The 14,399-nt window shown below is 50.1% G+C and overlaps 19 non-coding genes across 19 annotated transcripts; all 19 read right to left on the bottom strand.

Moving 5' to 3' along the window:
* Nucleotides 1–334: 334 nt before the first annotated feature.
* Trnas-cga (transfer RNA serine (anticodon CGA)) lies at nt 335–416 on the bottom strand. Its single transcript has one exon. It is a non-coding gene; the product is annotated as a tRNA-Ser (tRNA).
* A 739-nt stretch (nt 417–1,155) lies between these two features.
* Nucleotides 1,156–1,228, bottom strand: Trnaf-gaa (transfer RNA phenylalanine (anticodon GAA)). Its single transcript has one exon. It is a non-coding gene; the product is annotated as a tRNA-Phe (tRNA).
* A 596-nt stretch (nt 1,229–1,824) lies between these two features.
* Nucleotides 1,825–1,906, bottom strand: Trnas-uga (transfer RNA serine (anticodon UGA)). The gene has a single exon. It is a non-coding gene; the product is annotated as a tRNA-Ser (tRNA).
* Nucleotides 1,907–2,596: 690 nt separating this feature from the next.
* Trnas-cga (transfer RNA serine (anticodon CGA)) lies at nt 2,597–2,678 on the bottom strand. Its single transcript has one exon. It is a non-coding gene; the product is annotated as a tRNA-Ser (tRNA).
* A 739-nt stretch (nt 2,679–3,417) lies between these two features.
* Nucleotides 3,418–3,490, bottom strand: Trnaf-gaa (transfer RNA phenylalanine (anticodon GAA)). The gene has a single exon. It is a non-coding gene; the product is annotated as a tRNA-Phe (tRNA).
* Nucleotides 3,491–4,086: 596 nt separating this feature from the next.
* Nucleotides 4,087–4,168, bottom strand: Trnas-uga (transfer RNA serine (anticodon UGA)). The gene has a single exon. It is a non-coding gene; the product is annotated as a tRNA-Ser (tRNA).
* Nucleotides 4,169–4,858: 690 nt separating this feature from the next.
* Nucleotides 4,859–4,940, bottom strand: Trnas-cga (transfer RNA serine (anticodon CGA)). Its single transcript has one exon. It is a non-coding gene; the product is annotated as a tRNA-Ser (tRNA).
* A 739-nt stretch (nt 4,941–5,679) lies between these two features.
* Trnaf-gaa (transfer RNA phenylalanine (anticodon GAA)) lies at nt 5,680–5,752 on the bottom strand. The gene has a single exon. It is a non-coding gene; the product is annotated as a tRNA-Phe (tRNA).
* Nucleotides 5,753–6,348: 596 nt separating this feature from the next.
* Nucleotides 6,349–6,430, bottom strand: Trnas-uga (transfer RNA serine (anticodon UGA)). The gene has a single exon. It is a non-coding gene; the product is annotated as a tRNA-Ser (tRNA).
* Nucleotides 6,431–7,120: 690 nt separating this feature from the next.
* On the bottom strand, nt 7,121–7,202 carry Trnas-cga (transfer RNA serine (anticodon CGA)). The gene has a single exon. It is a non-coding gene; the product is annotated as a tRNA-Ser (tRNA).
* A 739-nt stretch (nt 7,203–7,941) lies between these two features.
* On the bottom strand, nt 7,942–8,014 carry Trnaf-gaa (transfer RNA phenylalanine (anticodon GAA)). Its single transcript has one exon. It is a non-coding gene; the product is annotated as a tRNA-Phe (tRNA).
* A 596-nt stretch (nt 8,015–8,610) lies between these two features.
* On the bottom strand, nt 8,611–8,692 carry Trnas-uga (transfer RNA serine (anticodon UGA)). Its single transcript has one exon. It is a non-coding gene; the product is annotated as a tRNA-Ser (tRNA).
* Nucleotides 8,693–9,382: 690 nt separating this feature from the next.
* Trnas-cga (transfer RNA serine (anticodon CGA)) lies at nt 9,383–9,464 on the bottom strand. The gene has a single exon. It is a non-coding gene; the product is annotated as a tRNA-Ser (tRNA).
* Nucleotides 9,465–10,203: 739 nt separating this feature from the next.
* Nucleotides 10,204–10,276, bottom strand: Trnaf-gaa (transfer RNA phenylalanine (anticodon GAA)). Its single transcript has one exon. It is a non-coding gene; the product is annotated as a tRNA-Phe (tRNA).
* A 596-nt stretch (nt 10,277–10,872) lies between these two features.
* On the bottom strand, nt 10,873–10,954 carry Trnas-uga (transfer RNA serine (anticodon UGA)). The gene has a single exon. It is a non-coding gene; the product is annotated as a tRNA-Ser (tRNA).
* A 690-nt stretch (nt 10,955–11,644) lies between these two features.
* Nucleotides 11,645–11,726, bottom strand: Trnas-cga (transfer RNA serine (anticodon CGA)). The gene has a single exon. It is a non-coding gene; the product is annotated as a tRNA-Ser (tRNA).
* Nucleotides 11,727–12,465: 739 nt separating this feature from the next.
* On the bottom strand, nt 12,466–12,538 carry Trnaf-gaa (transfer RNA phenylalanine (anticodon GAA)). The gene has a single exon. It is a non-coding gene; the product is annotated as a tRNA-Phe (tRNA).
* Nucleotides 12,539–13,134: 596 nt separating this feature from the next.
* Nucleotides 13,135–13,216, bottom strand: Trnas-uga (transfer RNA serine (anticodon UGA)). The gene has a single exon. It is a non-coding gene; the product is annotated as a tRNA-Ser (tRNA).
* A 690-nt stretch (nt 13,217–13,906) lies between these two features.
* On the bottom strand, nt 13,907–13,988 carry Trnas-cga (transfer RNA serine (anticodon CGA)). Its single transcript has one exon. It is a non-coding gene; the product is annotated as a tRNA-Ser (tRNA).
* Nucleotides 13,989–14,399: the final 411 nt, after the last annotated feature.

The following is a 14,399-nucleotide window of genomic DNA, read 5'->3' on the forward strand; positions in this document are numbered from 1 at the left end:
CAGCTGCGAGATCATAAGAAAAGAAACGCTGCACCACTGCTTTTGCCGCACTCGAATGATTGAATTGCGATTCTTAAAAAGAAATGAATGTTCGCTCTGTCCAACACTTTCAAGCACATCTGTGTACTCACGATCTCAGCGACGGCTTTCTGCAGTCCCAGCGTCAGTGCGAGGTCAACCGATAACCACAGTAAGAAGCGGTCGTCGCGAAACTCAGTATTCTTAAACGGAAATTTTCGTCTTGTTGAGAATGGCGTCACTGGTTTGCACCCGCATTCGCCCACGCATGTCACGTGTGTGCGAAAATTTTTGCTCCTCTTTACACAAAATCGCACGCAGCCGGTAGGACTCGAACCTACGCTCCCAGAGAGAATCTGATTTCGAGTCAGACGCCTTAACCACTCGGCCACGACTGCCGCTAGCGCGGGTTCTGCCGACACATGCAACTGCTAACGTTTCAAGCACTGTGGTGTCAGAAGACGGCGTAGCTGCATTATTTTCCGTAGCGTTTCCACCGCTACCAGACGAATCGCTACCAAAGTATTAAAATTTCCGCCGACACAGGGACTTGAACCCTGGACCCTTAGGTTAAAAAGCCCTATGCTCCACCGACTGAGCTGTCCGGGCTCGCACGAGGCTGCGAAACCCCCCACGATACATTCACTCATGTCCTTTACTGTTGTGCAATCGCTGCATGGAGCAGTTACTAATAAAACGTCGCCTGAATGCTGTCTACAGACTTATCGCGCTAAGCTCGTAACACACTATCGAAGACTGCTGACACACGATGCAACAACAAATTACAGCAGTCGTTACGGCTCATACGTTGGAGCAGAGAATTTACGTGTTTAGTCGACCCTCACTGGCCAGTTGGAAAATTCACAAGAATTTCGAATGCAATGTTTCCCACGTTTTCGCTCATTTCACGGTTCCGTTGAAGACCTTCTTCACCACCTGACAGAAAAAGGAAACGCAGTCGGTAGGACTTTTTTGATTCTTTTGCTTCTAAGGGAGTTAGTTGTCTAGTGAGTTCCTCTTATGGCATGCACTAGGCAACCAGAACAGCTACAGGAGAGAGTCATTTTTGTTGTCAGCGGTAGTTGCATTATCGCAAACGCAGAGCAATTCCATGGGCGTCGCATCAAAATGAATACGTGCCGAAACCCGGGATCGAACCAGGGACCTTTAGATCTTCAGTCTAACGCTCTCCCAACTGAGCTATTTCGGCTGACGCTGAGGTTTGCAGTTTGCATGTGTTCGTGAACTCTGTCTCGTTGCCACTTTCACAGTCACCTTCGTCTGATAAGACACAGGGACGCTGAAACGCGAGCATCCGATGCAGCGAAGTTCCACACACATTTCTTCTGCTTCCATCATCGTTAAAAGCAAACATGTCGACTCGATTCGTGTAATATTGACTTCGCTGAATTCACGTGACGCCACGCTGGCGCTAGAAAACCCGTGCTATATCGATGCCAGGGGCAACTCGTGTGCAGCGAACGAGACACAAGGAGGAGTGAGCCTCTCCACCGTATAAGAGGCAGTACCTAGCAGATACACGCGGTAAAACATTCGACTTGCGTTAGCTCATGAATGGCTATACGTCATCGTCTGCAAGCTAAAATGGACACGTCTGCACTGCCCAGTGAGGCGACACTTGTACTAACACCTGGTGGGCGGCTGTGAGACGGGGAGATGAGCTGCGGCTTCTGGGCGCGACTGTAACGCTGCGCCATGGATCAAATAACACTGCACATTGCTGGTGACCCACGTGTTTAGTAGTGACGCAACTGAACGTTCATCTTGTGAGAGCGAGAAAATTTTCGCAGTCGGCACGACTCGAACCTACGCTCCCAGAGGGAATCTGATTTCAAGTCAGACGCCTTAACCACTCGGCCACGACTGCTGGTGGCGGAAATGTCTCCCGACAACGGAAACTGCCATCTTTAGAAGCAATCTGATGGCAGAAAGCGGCGTGGCCTCACTCATTTCTGTAAGGTTTCCATTGGCCGTTTCCAAAATGTAATAATTTTCGCCCAGACAGGGACTTGAACCCAGGACCATTTGATTGAAAACCTACCGCTCTGCCGACTGAGCTATGCGGGCCCACGCACGAGCATTATCGTACAGCTGCGTGGTGTCCGAGTGATTCGCATGTCGTAATTGCTGGCTTATGGCTCCAATGGCGACTTCACCGACTTCCCACTGACGCACCGCTGACGCTACTTTTCTGTCGTCTTAAACGATGGACATACTTCCAAGCAGCTGCGAGATCATAAGAAAAGAAACGCTGCACCACTGCTTTTGCCGCACTCGAATGATTGAATTGCGATTCTTAAAAAGAAATGAATGTTCGCTCTGTCCAACACTTTCAAGCACATCTGTGTACTCACGATCTCAGCGACGGCTTTCTGCAGTCCCAGCGTCAGTGCGAGGTCAACCGATAACCACAGTAAGAAGCGGTCGTCGCGAAACTCAGTATTCTTAAACGGAAATTTTCGTCTTGTTGAGAATGGCGTCACTGGTTTGCACCCGCATTCGCCCACGCATGTCACGTGTGTGCGAAAATTTTTGCTCCTCTTTACACAAAATCGCACGCAGCCGGTAGGACTCGAACCTACGCTCCCAGAGAGAATCTGATTTCGAGTCAGACGCCTTAACCACTCGGCCACGACTGCCGCTAGCGCGGGTTCTGCCGACACATGCAACTGCTAACGTTTCAAGCACTGTGGTGTCAGAAGACGGCGTAGCTGCATTATTTTCCGTAGCGTTTCCACCGCTACCAGACGAATCGCTACCAAAGTATTAAAATTTCCGCCGACACAGGGACTTGAACCCTGGACCCTTAGGTTAAAAAGCCCTATGCTCCACCGACTGAGCTGTCCGGGCTCGCACGAGGCTGCGAAACCCCCCACGATACATTCACTCATGTCCTTTACTGTTGTGCAATCGCTGCATGGAGCAGTTACTAATAAAACGTCGCCTGAATGCTGTCTACAGACTTATCGCGCTAAGCTCGTAACACACTATCGAAGACTGCTGACACACGATGCAACAACAAATTACAGCAGTCGTTACGGCTCATACGTTGGAGCAGAGAATTTACGTGTTTAGTCGACCCTCACTGGCCAGTTGGAAAATTCACAAGAATTTCGAATGCAATGTTTCCCACGTTTTCGCTCATTTCACGGTTCCGTTGAAGACCTTCTTCACCACCTGACAGAAAAAGGAAACGCAGTCGGTAGGACTTTTTTGATTCTTTTGCTTCTAAGGGAGTTAGTTGTCTAGTGAGTTCCTCTTATGGCATGCACTAGGCAACCAGAACAGCTACAGGAGAGAGTCATTTTTGTTGTCAGCGGTAGTTGCATTATCGCAAACGCAGAGCAATTCCATGGGCGTCGCATCAAAATGAATACGTGCCGAAACCCGGGATCGAACCAGGGACCTTTAGATCTTCAGTCTAACGCTCTCCCAACTGAGCTATTTCGGCTGACGCTGAGGTTTGCAGTTTGCATGTGTTCGTGAACTCTGTCTCGTTGCCACTTTCACAGTCACCTTCGTCTGATAAGACACAGGGACGCTGAAAGGCGAGCATCCGATGCAGCGAAGTTCCACACACATTTCTTCTGCTTCCATCATCGTTAAAAGCAAACATGTCGACTCGATTCGTGTAATATTGACTTCGCTGAATTCACGTGACGCCACGCTGGCGCTAGAAAACCCGTGCTATATCGATGCCAGGGGCAACTCGTGTGCAGCGAACGAGACACAAGGAGGAGTGAGCCTCTCCACCGTATAAGAGGCAGTACCTAGCAGATACACGCGGTAAAACATTCGACTTGCGTTAGCTCATGAATGGCTATACGTCATCGTCTGCAAGCTAAAATGGACACGTCTGCACTGCCCAGTGAGGCGACACTTGTACTAACACCTGGTGGGCGGCTGTGAGACGGGGAGATGAGCTGCGGCTTCTGGGCGCGACTGTAACGCTGCGCCATGGATCAAATAACACTGCACATTGCTGGTGACCCACGTGTTTAGTAGTGACGCAACTGAACGTTCATCTTGTGAGAGCGAGAAAATTTTCGCAGTCGGCAGGACTCGAACCTACGCTCCCAGAGGGAATCTGATTTCAAGTCAGACGCCTTAACCACTCGGCCACGACTGCTGGTGGCGGAAATGTCTCCCGACAACGGAAACTGCCATCTTTAGAAGCAATCTGATGGCAGAAAGCGGCGTGGCCTCACTCATTTCTGTAAGGTTTCCATTGGCCGTTTCCAAAATGTAATAATTTTCGCCCAGACAGGGACTTGAACCCAGGACCATTTGATTGAAAACCTACCGCTCTGCCGACTGAGCTATGCGGGCCCACGCACGAGCATTATCGTACAGCTGCGTGGTGTCCGAGTGATTCGCATGTCGTAATTGCTGGCTTATGGCTCCAATGGCGACTTCACCGACTTCCCACTGACGCACCGCTGACGCTACTTTTCTGTCGTCTTAAACGATGGACATACTTCCAAGCAGCTGCGAGATCATAAGAAAAGAAACGCTGCACCACTGCTTTTGCCGCACTCGAATGATTGAATTGCGATTCTTAAAAAGAAATGAATGTTCGCTCTGTCCAACACTTTCAAGCACATCTGTGTACTCACGATCTCAGCGACGGCTTTCTGCAGTCCCAGCGTCAGTGCGAGGTCAACCGATAACCACAGTAAGAAGCGGTCGTCGCGAAACTCAGTATTCTTAAACGGAAATTTTCGTCTTGTTGAGAATGGCGTCACTGGTTTGCACCCGCATTCGCCCACGCATGTCACGTGTGTGCGAAAATTTTTGCTCCTCTTTACACAAAATCGCACGCAGCCGGTAGGACTCGAACCTACGCTCCCAGAGAGAATCTGATTTCGAGTCAGACGCCTTAACCACTCGGCCACGACTGCCGCTAGCGCGGGTTCTGCCGACACATGCAACTGCTAACGTTTCAAGCACTGTGGTGTCAGAAGACGGCGTAGCTGCATTATTTTCCGTAGCGTTTCCACCGCTACCAGACGAATCGCTACCAAAGTATTAAAATTTCCGCCGACACAGGGACTTGAACCCTGGACCCTTAGGTTAAAAAGCCCTATGCTCCACCGACTGAGCTGTCCGGGCTCGCACGAGGCTGCGAAACCCCCCACGATACATTCACTCATGTCCTTTACTGTTGTGCAATCGCTGCATGGAGCAGTTACTAATAAAACGTCGCCTGAATGCTGTCTACAGACTTATCGCGCTAAGCTCGTAACACACTATCGAAGACTGCTGACACACGATGCAACAACAAATTACAGCAGTCGTTACGGCTCATACGTTGGAGCAGAGAATTTACGTGTTTAGTCGACCCTCACTGGCCAGTTGGAAAATTCACAAGAATTTCGAATGCAATGTTTCCCACGTTTTCGCTCATTTCACGGTTCCGTTGAAGACCTTCTTCACCACCTGACAGAAAAAGGAAACGCAGTCGGTAGGACTTTTTTGATTCTTTTGCTTCTAAGGGAGTTAGTTGTCTAGTGAGTTCCTCTTATGGCATGCACTAGGCAACCAGAACAGCTACAGGAGAGAGTCATTTTTGTTGTCAGCGGTAGTTGCATTATCGCAAACGCAGAGCAATTCCATGGGCGTCGCATCAAAATGAATACGTGCCGAAACCCGGGATCGAACCAGGGACCTTTAGATCTTCAGTCTAACGCTCTCCCAACTGAGCTATTTCGGCTGACGCTGAGGTTTGCAGTTTGCATGTGTTCGTGAACTCTGTCTCGTTGCCACTTTCACAGTCACCTTCGTCTGATAAGACACAGGGACGCTGAAAGGCGAGCATCCGATGCAGCGAAGTTCCACACACATTTCTTCTGCTTCCATCATCGTTAAAAGCAAACATGTCGACTCGATTCGTGTAATATTGACTTCGCTGAATTCACGTGACGCCACGCTGGCGCTAGAAAACCCGTGCTATATCGATGCCAGGGGCAACTCGTGTGCAGCGAACGAGACACAAGGAGGAGTGAGCCTCTCCACCGTATAAGAGGCAGTACCTAGCAGATACACGCGGTAAAACATTCGACTTGCGTTAGCTCATGAATGGCTATACGTCATCGTCGGCAAGCTAAAATGGACACGTCTGCACTGCCCAGTGAGGCGACACTTGTACTAACACCTGGTGGGCGGCTGTGAGACGGGGAGATGAGCTGCGGCTTCTGGGCGCGACTGTAACGCTGCGCCATGGATCAAATAACACTGCACATTGCTGGTGACCCACGTGTTTAGTAGTGACGCAACTGAACGTTCATCTTGTGAGAGCGAGAAAATTTTCGCAGTCGGCAGGACTCGAACCTACGCTCCCAGAGGGAATCTGATTTCAAGTCAGACGCCTTAACCACTCGGCCACGACTGCTGGTGGCGGAAATGTCTCCCGACAACGGAAACTGCCATCTTTAGAAGCAATCTGATGGCAGAAAGCGGCGTGGCCTCACTCATTTCTGTAAGGTTTCCATTGGCCGTTTCCAAAATGTAATAATTTTCGCCCAGACAGGGACTTGAACCCAGGACCATTTGATTGAAAACCTACCGCTCTGCCGACTGAGCTATGCGGGCCCACGCACGAGCATTATCGTACAGCTGCGTGGTGTCCGAGTGATTCGCATGTCGTAATTGCTGGCTTATGGCTCCAATGGCGACTTCACCGACTTCCCACTGACGCACCGCTGACGCTACTTTTCTGTCGTCTTAAACGATGGACATACTTCCAAGCAGCTGCGAGATCATAAGAAAAGAAACGCTGCACCACTGCTTTTGCCGCACTCGAATGATTGAATTGCGATTCTTAAAAAGAAATGAATGTTCGCTCTGTCCAACACTTTCAAGCACATCTGTGTACTCACGATCTCAGCGACGGCTTTCTGCAGTCCCAGCGTCAGTGCGAGGTCAACCGATAACCACAGTAAGAAGCGGTCGTCGCGAAACTCAGTATTCTTAAACGGAAATTTTCGTCTTGTTGAGAATGGCGTCACTGGTTTGCACCCGCATTCGCCCACGCATGTCACGTGTGTGCGAAAATTTTTGCTCCTCTTTACACAAAATCGCACGCAGCCGGTAGGACTCGAACCTACGCTCCCAGAGAGAATCTGATTTCGAGTCAGACGCCTTAACCACTCGGCCACGACTGCCGCTAGCGCGGGTTCTGCCGACACATGCAACTGCTAACGTTTCAAGCACTGTGGTGTCAGAAGACGGCGTAGCTGCATTATTTTCCGTAGCGTTTCCACCGCTACCAGACGAATCGCTACCAAAGTATTAAAATTTCCGCCGACACAGGGACTTGAACCCTGGACCCTTAGGTTAAAAAGCCCTATGCTCCACCGACTGAGCTGTCCGGGCTCGCACGAGGCTGCGAAACCCCCCACGATACATTCACTCATGTCCTTTACTGTTGTGCAATCGCTGCATGGAGCAGTTACTAATAAAACGTCGCCTGAATGCTGTCTACAGACTTATCGCGCTAAGCTCGTAACACACTATCGAAGACTGCTGACACACGATGCAACAACAAATTACAGCAGTCGTTACGGCTCATACGTTGGAGCAGAGAATTTACGTGTTTAGTCGACCCTCACTGGCCAGTTGGAAAATTCACAAGAATTTCGAATGCAATGTTTCCCACGTTTTCGCTCATTTCACGGTTCCGTTGAAGACCTTCTTCACCACCTGACAGAAAAAGGAAACGCAGTCGGTAGGACTTTTTTGATTCTTTTGCTTCTAAGGGAGTTAGTTGTCTAGTGAGTTCCTCTTATGGCATGCACTAGGCAACCAGAACAGCTACAGGAGAGAGTCATTTTTGTTGTCAGCGGTAGTTGCATTATCGCAAACGCAGAGCAATTCCATGGGCGTCGCATCAAAATGAATACGTGCCGAAACCCGGGATCGAACCAGGGACCTTTAGATCTTCAGTCTAACGCTCTCCCAACTGAGCTATTTCGGCTGACGCTGAGGTTTGCAGTTTGCATGTGTTCGTGAACTCTGTCTCGTTGCCACTTTCACAGTCACCTTCGTCTGATAAGACACAGGGACGCTGAAAGGCGAGCATCCGATGCAGCGAAGTTCCACACACATTTCTTCTGCTTCCATCATCGTTAAAAGCAAACATGTCGACTCGATTCGTGTAATATTGACTTCGCTGAATTCACGTGACGCCACGCTGGCGCTAGAAAACCCGTGCTATATCGATGCCAGGGGCAACTCGTGTGCAGCGAACGAGACACAAGGAGGAGTGAGCCTCTCCACCGTATAAGAGGCAGTACCTAGCAGATACACGCGGTAAAACATTCGACTTGCGTTAGCTCATGAATGGCTATACGTCATCGTCTGCAAGCTAAAATGGACACGTCTGCACTGCCCAGTGAGGCGACACTTGTACTAACACCTGGTGGGCGGCTGTGAGACGGGGAGATGAGCTGCGGCTTCTGGGCGCGACTGTAACGCTGCGCCATGGATCAAATAACACTGCACATTGCTGGTGACCCACGTGTTTAGTAGTGACGCAACTGAACGTTCATCTTGTGAGAGCGAGAAAATTTTCGCAGTCGGCAGGACTCGAACCTACGCTCCCAGAGGGAATCTGATTTCAAGTCAGACGCCTTAACCACTCGGCCACGACTGCTGGTGGCGGAAATGTCTCCCGACAACGGAAACTGCCATCTTTAGAAGCAATCTGATGGCAGAAAGCGGCGTGGCCTCACTCATTTCTGTAAGGTTTCCATTGGCCGTTTCCAAAATGTAATAATTTTCGCCCAGACAGGGACTTGAACCCAGGACCATTTGATTGAAAACCTACCGCTCTGCCGACTGAGCTATGCGGGCCCACGCACGAGCATTATCGTACAGCTGCGTGGTGTCCGAGTGATTCGCATGTCGTAATTGCTGGCTTATGGCTCCAATGGCGACTTCACCGACTTCCCACTGACGCACCGCTGACGCTACTTTTCTGTCGTCTTAAACGATGGACATACTTCCAAGCAGCTGCGAGATCATAAGAAAAGAAACGCTGCACCACTGCTTTTGCCGCACTCGAATGATTGAATTGCGATTCTTAAAAAGAAATGAATGTTCGCTCTGTCCAACACTTTCAAGCACATCTGTGTACTCACGATCTCAGCGACGGCTTTCTGCAGTCCCAGCGTCAGTGCGAGGTCAACCGATAACCACAGTAAGAAGCGGTCGTCGCGAAACTCAGTATTCTTAAACGGAAATTTTCGTCTTGTTGAGAATGGCGTCACTGGTTTGCACCCGCATTCGCCCACGCATGTCACGTGTGTGCGAAAATTTTTGCTCCTCTTTACACAAAATCGCACGCAGCCGGTAGGACTCGAACCTACGCTCCCAGAGAGAATCTGATTTCGAGTCAGACGCCTTAACCACTCGGCCACGACTGCCGCTAGCGCGGGTTCTGCCGACACATGCAACTGCTAACGTTTCAAGCACTGTGGTGTCAGAAGACGGCGTAGCTGCATTATTTTCCGTAGCGTTTCCACCGCTACCAGACGAATCGCTACCAAAGTATTAAAATTTCCGCCGACACAGGGACTTGAACCCTGGACCCTTAGGTTAAAAAGCCCTATGCTCCACCGACTGAGCTGTCCGGGCTCGCACGAGGCTGCGAAACCCCCCACGATACATTCACTCATGTCCTTTACTGTTGTGCAATCGCTGCATGGAGCAGTTACTAATAAAACGTCGCCTGAATGCTGTCTACAGACTTATCGCGCTAAGCTCGTAACACACTATCGAAGACTGCTGACACACGATGCAACAACAAATTACAGCAGTCGTTACGGCTCATACGTTGGAGCAGAGAATTTACGTGTTTAGTCGACCCTCACTGGCCAGTTGGAAAATTCACAAGAATTTCGAATGCAATGTTTCCCACGTTTTCGCTCATTTCACGGTTCCGTTGAAGACCTTCTTCACCACCTGACAGAAAAAGGAAACGCAGTCGGTAGGACTTTTTTGATTCTTTTGCTTCTAAGGGAGTTAGTTGTCTAGTGAGTTCCTCTTATGGCATGCACTAGGCAACCAGAACAGCTACAGGAGAGAGTCATTTTTGTTGTCAGCGGTAGTTGCATTATCGCAAACGCAGAGCAATTCCATGGGCGTCGCATCAAAATGAATACGTGCCGAAACCCGGGATCGAACCAGGGACCTTTAGATCTTCAGTCTAACGCTCTCCCAACTGAGCTATTTCGGCTGACGCTGAGGTTTGCAGTTTGCATGTGTTCGTGAACTCTGTCTCGTTGCCACTTTCACAGTCACCTTCGTCTGATAAGACACAGGGACGCTGAAAGGCGAGCATCCGATGCAGCGAAGTTCCACACACATTTCTTCTGCTTCCATCATCGTTAAAAGCAAACATGTCGACTCGATTCGTGTAATATTGACTTCGCTGAATTCACGTGACGCCACGCTGGCGCTAGAAAACCCGTGCTATATCGATGCCAGGGGCAACTCGTGTGCAGCGAACGAGACACAAGGAGGAGTGAGCCTCTCCACCGTATAAGAGGCAGTACCTAGCAGATACACGCGGTAAAACATTCGACTTGCGTTAGCTCATGAATGGCTATACGTCATCGTCTGCAAGCTAAAATGGACACGTCTGCACTGCCCAGTGAGGCGACACTTGTACTAACACCTGGTGGGCGGCTGTGAGACGGGGAGATGAGCTGCGGCTTCTGGGCGCGACTGTAACGCTGCGCCATGGATCAAATAACACTGCACATTGCTGGTGACCCACGTGTTTAGTAGTGACGCAACTGAACGTTCATCTTGTGAGAGCGAGAAAATTTTCGCAGTCGGCACGACTCGAACCTACGCTCCCAGAGGGAATCTGATTTCAAGTCAGACGCCTTAACCACTCGGCCACGACTGCTGGTGGCGGAAATGTCTCCCGACAACGGAAACTGCCATCTTTAGAAGCAATCTGATGGCAGAAAGCGGCGTGGCCTCACTCATTTCTGTAAGGTTTCCATTGGCCGTTTCCAAAATGTAATAATTTTCGCCCAGACAGGGACTTGAACCCAGGACCATTTGATTGAAAACCTACCGCTCTGCCGACTGAGCTATGCGGGCCCACGCACGAGCATTATCGTACAGCTGCGTGGTGTCCGAGTGATTCGCATGTCGTAATTGCTGGCTTATGGCTCCAATGGCGACTTCACCGACTTCCCACTGACGCACCGCTGACGCTACTTTTCTGTCGTCTTAAACGATGGACATACTTCCAAGCAGCTGCGAGATCATAAGAAAAGAAACGCTGCACCACTGCTTTTGCCGCACTCGAATGATTGAATTGCGATTCTTAAAAAGAAATGAATGTTCGCTCTGTCCAACACTTTCAAGCACATCTGTGTACTCACGATCTCAGCGACGGCTTTCTGCAGTCCCAGCGTCAGTGCGAGGTCAACCGATAACCACAGTAAGAAGCGGTCGTCGCGAAACTCAGTATTCTTAAACGGAAATTTTCGTCTTGTTGAGAATGGCGTCACTGGTTTGCACCCGCATTCGCCCACGCATGTCACGTGTGTGCGAAAATTTTTGCTCCTCTTTACACAAAATCGCACGCAGCCGGTAGGACTCGAACCTACGCTCCCAGAGAGAATCTGATTTCGAGTCAGACGCCTTAACCACTCGGCCACGACTGCCGCTAGCGCGGGTTCTGCCGACACATGCAACTGCTAACGTTTCAAGCACTGTGGTGTCAGAAGACGGCGTAGCTGCATTATTTTCCGTAGCGTTTCCACCGCTACCAGACGAATCGCTACCAAAGTATTAAAATTTCCGCCGACACAGGGACTTGAACCCTGGACCCTTAGGTTAAAAAGCCCTATGCTCCACCGACTGAGCTGTCCGGGCTCGCACGAGGCTGCGAAACCCCCCACGATACATTCACTCATGTCCTTTACTGTTGTGCAATCGCTGCATGGAGCAGTTACTAATAAAACGTCGCCTGAATGCTGTCTACAGACTTATCGCGCTAAGCTCGTAACACACTATCGAAGACTGCTGACACACGATGCAACAACAAATTACAGCAGTCGTTACGGCTCATACGTTGGAGCAGAGAATTTACGTGTTTAGTCGACCCTCACTGGCCAGTTGGAAAATTCACAAGAATTTCGAATGCAATGTTTCCCACGTTTTCGCTCATTTCACGGTTCCGTTGAAGACCTTCTTCACCACCTGACAGAAAAAGGAAACGCAGTCGGTAGGACTTTTTTGATTCTTTTGCTTCTAAGGGAGTTAGTTGTCTAGTGAGTTCCTCTTATGGCATGCACTAGGCAACCAGAACAGCTACAGGAGAGAGTCATTTTTGTTGTCAGCGGTAGTTGCATTATCGCAAACGCAGAGCAATTCCATGGGCGTCGCATCAAAATGAATACGTGCCGAAACCCGGGATCGAACCAGGGACCTTTAGATCTTCAGTCTAACGCTCTCCCAACTGAGCTATTTCGGCTGACGCTGAGGTTTGCAGTTTGCATGTGTTCGTGAACTCTGTCTCGTTGCCACTTTCACAGTCACCTTCGTCTGATAAGACACAGGGACGCTGAAAGGCGAGCATCCGATGCAGCGAAGTTCCACACACATTTCTTCTGCTTCCATCATCGTTAAAAGCAAACATGTCGACTCGATTCGTGTAATATTGACTTCGCTGAATTCACGTGACGCCACGCTGGCGCTAGAAAACCCGTGCTATATCGATGCCAGGGGCAACTCGTGTGCAGCGAACGAGACACAAGGAGGAGTGAGCCTCTCCACCGTATAAGAGGCAGTACCTAGCAGATACACGCGGTAAAACATTCGACTTGCGTTAGCTCATGAATGGCTATACGTCATCGTCGGCAAGCTAAAATGGACACGTCTGCACTGCCCAGTGAGGCGACACTTGTACTAACACCTGGTGGGCGGCTGTGAGACGGGGAGATGAGCTGCGGCTTCTGGGCGCGACTGTAACGCTGCGCCATGGATCAAATAACACTGCACATTGCTGGTGACCCACGTGTTTAGTAGTGACGCAACTGAACGTTCATCTTGTGAGAGCGAGAAAATTTTCGCAGTCGGCACGACTCGAACCTACGCTCCCAGAGGGAATCTGATTTCAAGTCAGACGCCTTAACCACTCGGCCACGACTGCTGGTGGCGGAAATGTCTCCCGACAACGGAAACTGCCATCTTTAGAAGCAATCTGATGGCAGAAAGCGGCGTGGCCTCACTCATTTCTGTAAGGTTTCCATTGGCCGTTTCCAAAATGTAATAATTTTCGCCCAGACAGGGACTTGAACCCAGGACCATTTGATTGAAAACCTACCGCTCTGCCGACTGAGCTATGCGGGCCCACGCACGAGCATTATCGTACAGCTGCGTGGTGTCCGAGTGATTCGCATGTCGTAATTGCTGGCTTATGGCTCCAATGGCGACTTCACCGACTTCCCACTGACGCACCGCTGACGCTACTTTTCTGTCGTCTTAAACGATGGACATACTTCCAAGCAGCTGCGAGATCATAAGAAAAGAAACGCTGCACCACTGCTTTTGCCGCACTCGAATGATTGAATTGCGATTCTTAAAAAGAAATGAATGTTCGCTCTGTCCAACACTTTCAAGCACATCTGTGTACTCACGATCTCAGCGACGGCTTTCTGCAGTCCCAGCGTCAGTGCGAGGTCAACCGATAACCACAGTAAGAAGCGGTCGTCGCGAAACTCAGTATTCTTAAACGGAAATTTTCGTCTTGTTGAGAATGGCGTCACTGGTTTGCACCCGCATTCGCCCACGCATGTCACGTGTGTGCGAAAATTTTTGCTCCTCTTTACACAAAATCGCACGCAGCCGGTAGGACTCGAACCTACGCTCCCAGAGAGAATCTGATTTCGAGTCAGACGCCTTAACCACTCGGCCACGACTGCCGCTAGCGCGGGTTCTGCCGACACATGCAACTGCTAACGTTTCAAGCACTGTGGTGTCAGAAGACGGCGTAGCTGCATTATTTTCCGTAGCGTTTCCACCGCTACCAGACGAATCGCTACCAAAGTATTAAAATTTCCGCCGACACAGGGACTTGAACCCTGGACCCTTAGGTTAAAAAGCCCTATGCTCCACCGACTGAGCTGTCCGGGCTCGCACGAGGCTGCGAAACCCCCCACGATACATTCACTCATGTCCTTTACTGTTGTGCAATCGCTGCATGGAGCAGTTACTAATAAAACGTCGCCTGAATGCTGTCTACAGACTTATCGCGCTAAGCTCGTAACACACTATCGAAGACTGCTGACACACGATGCAACAACAAATTACAGCAGTCGTTACGGCTCATACGT

The sequence above is a fragment of the Schistocerca nitens genome, unplaced genomic scaffold, assembly GCF_023898315.1.
Source record: "Schistocerca nitens isolate TAMUIC-IGC-003100 unplaced genomic scaffold, iqSchNite1.1 HiC_scaffold_385, whole genome shotgun sequence".
NCBI lineage: Eukaryota > Metazoa > Arthropoda > Insecta > Orthoptera > Acrididae > Schistocerca > Schistocerca nitens.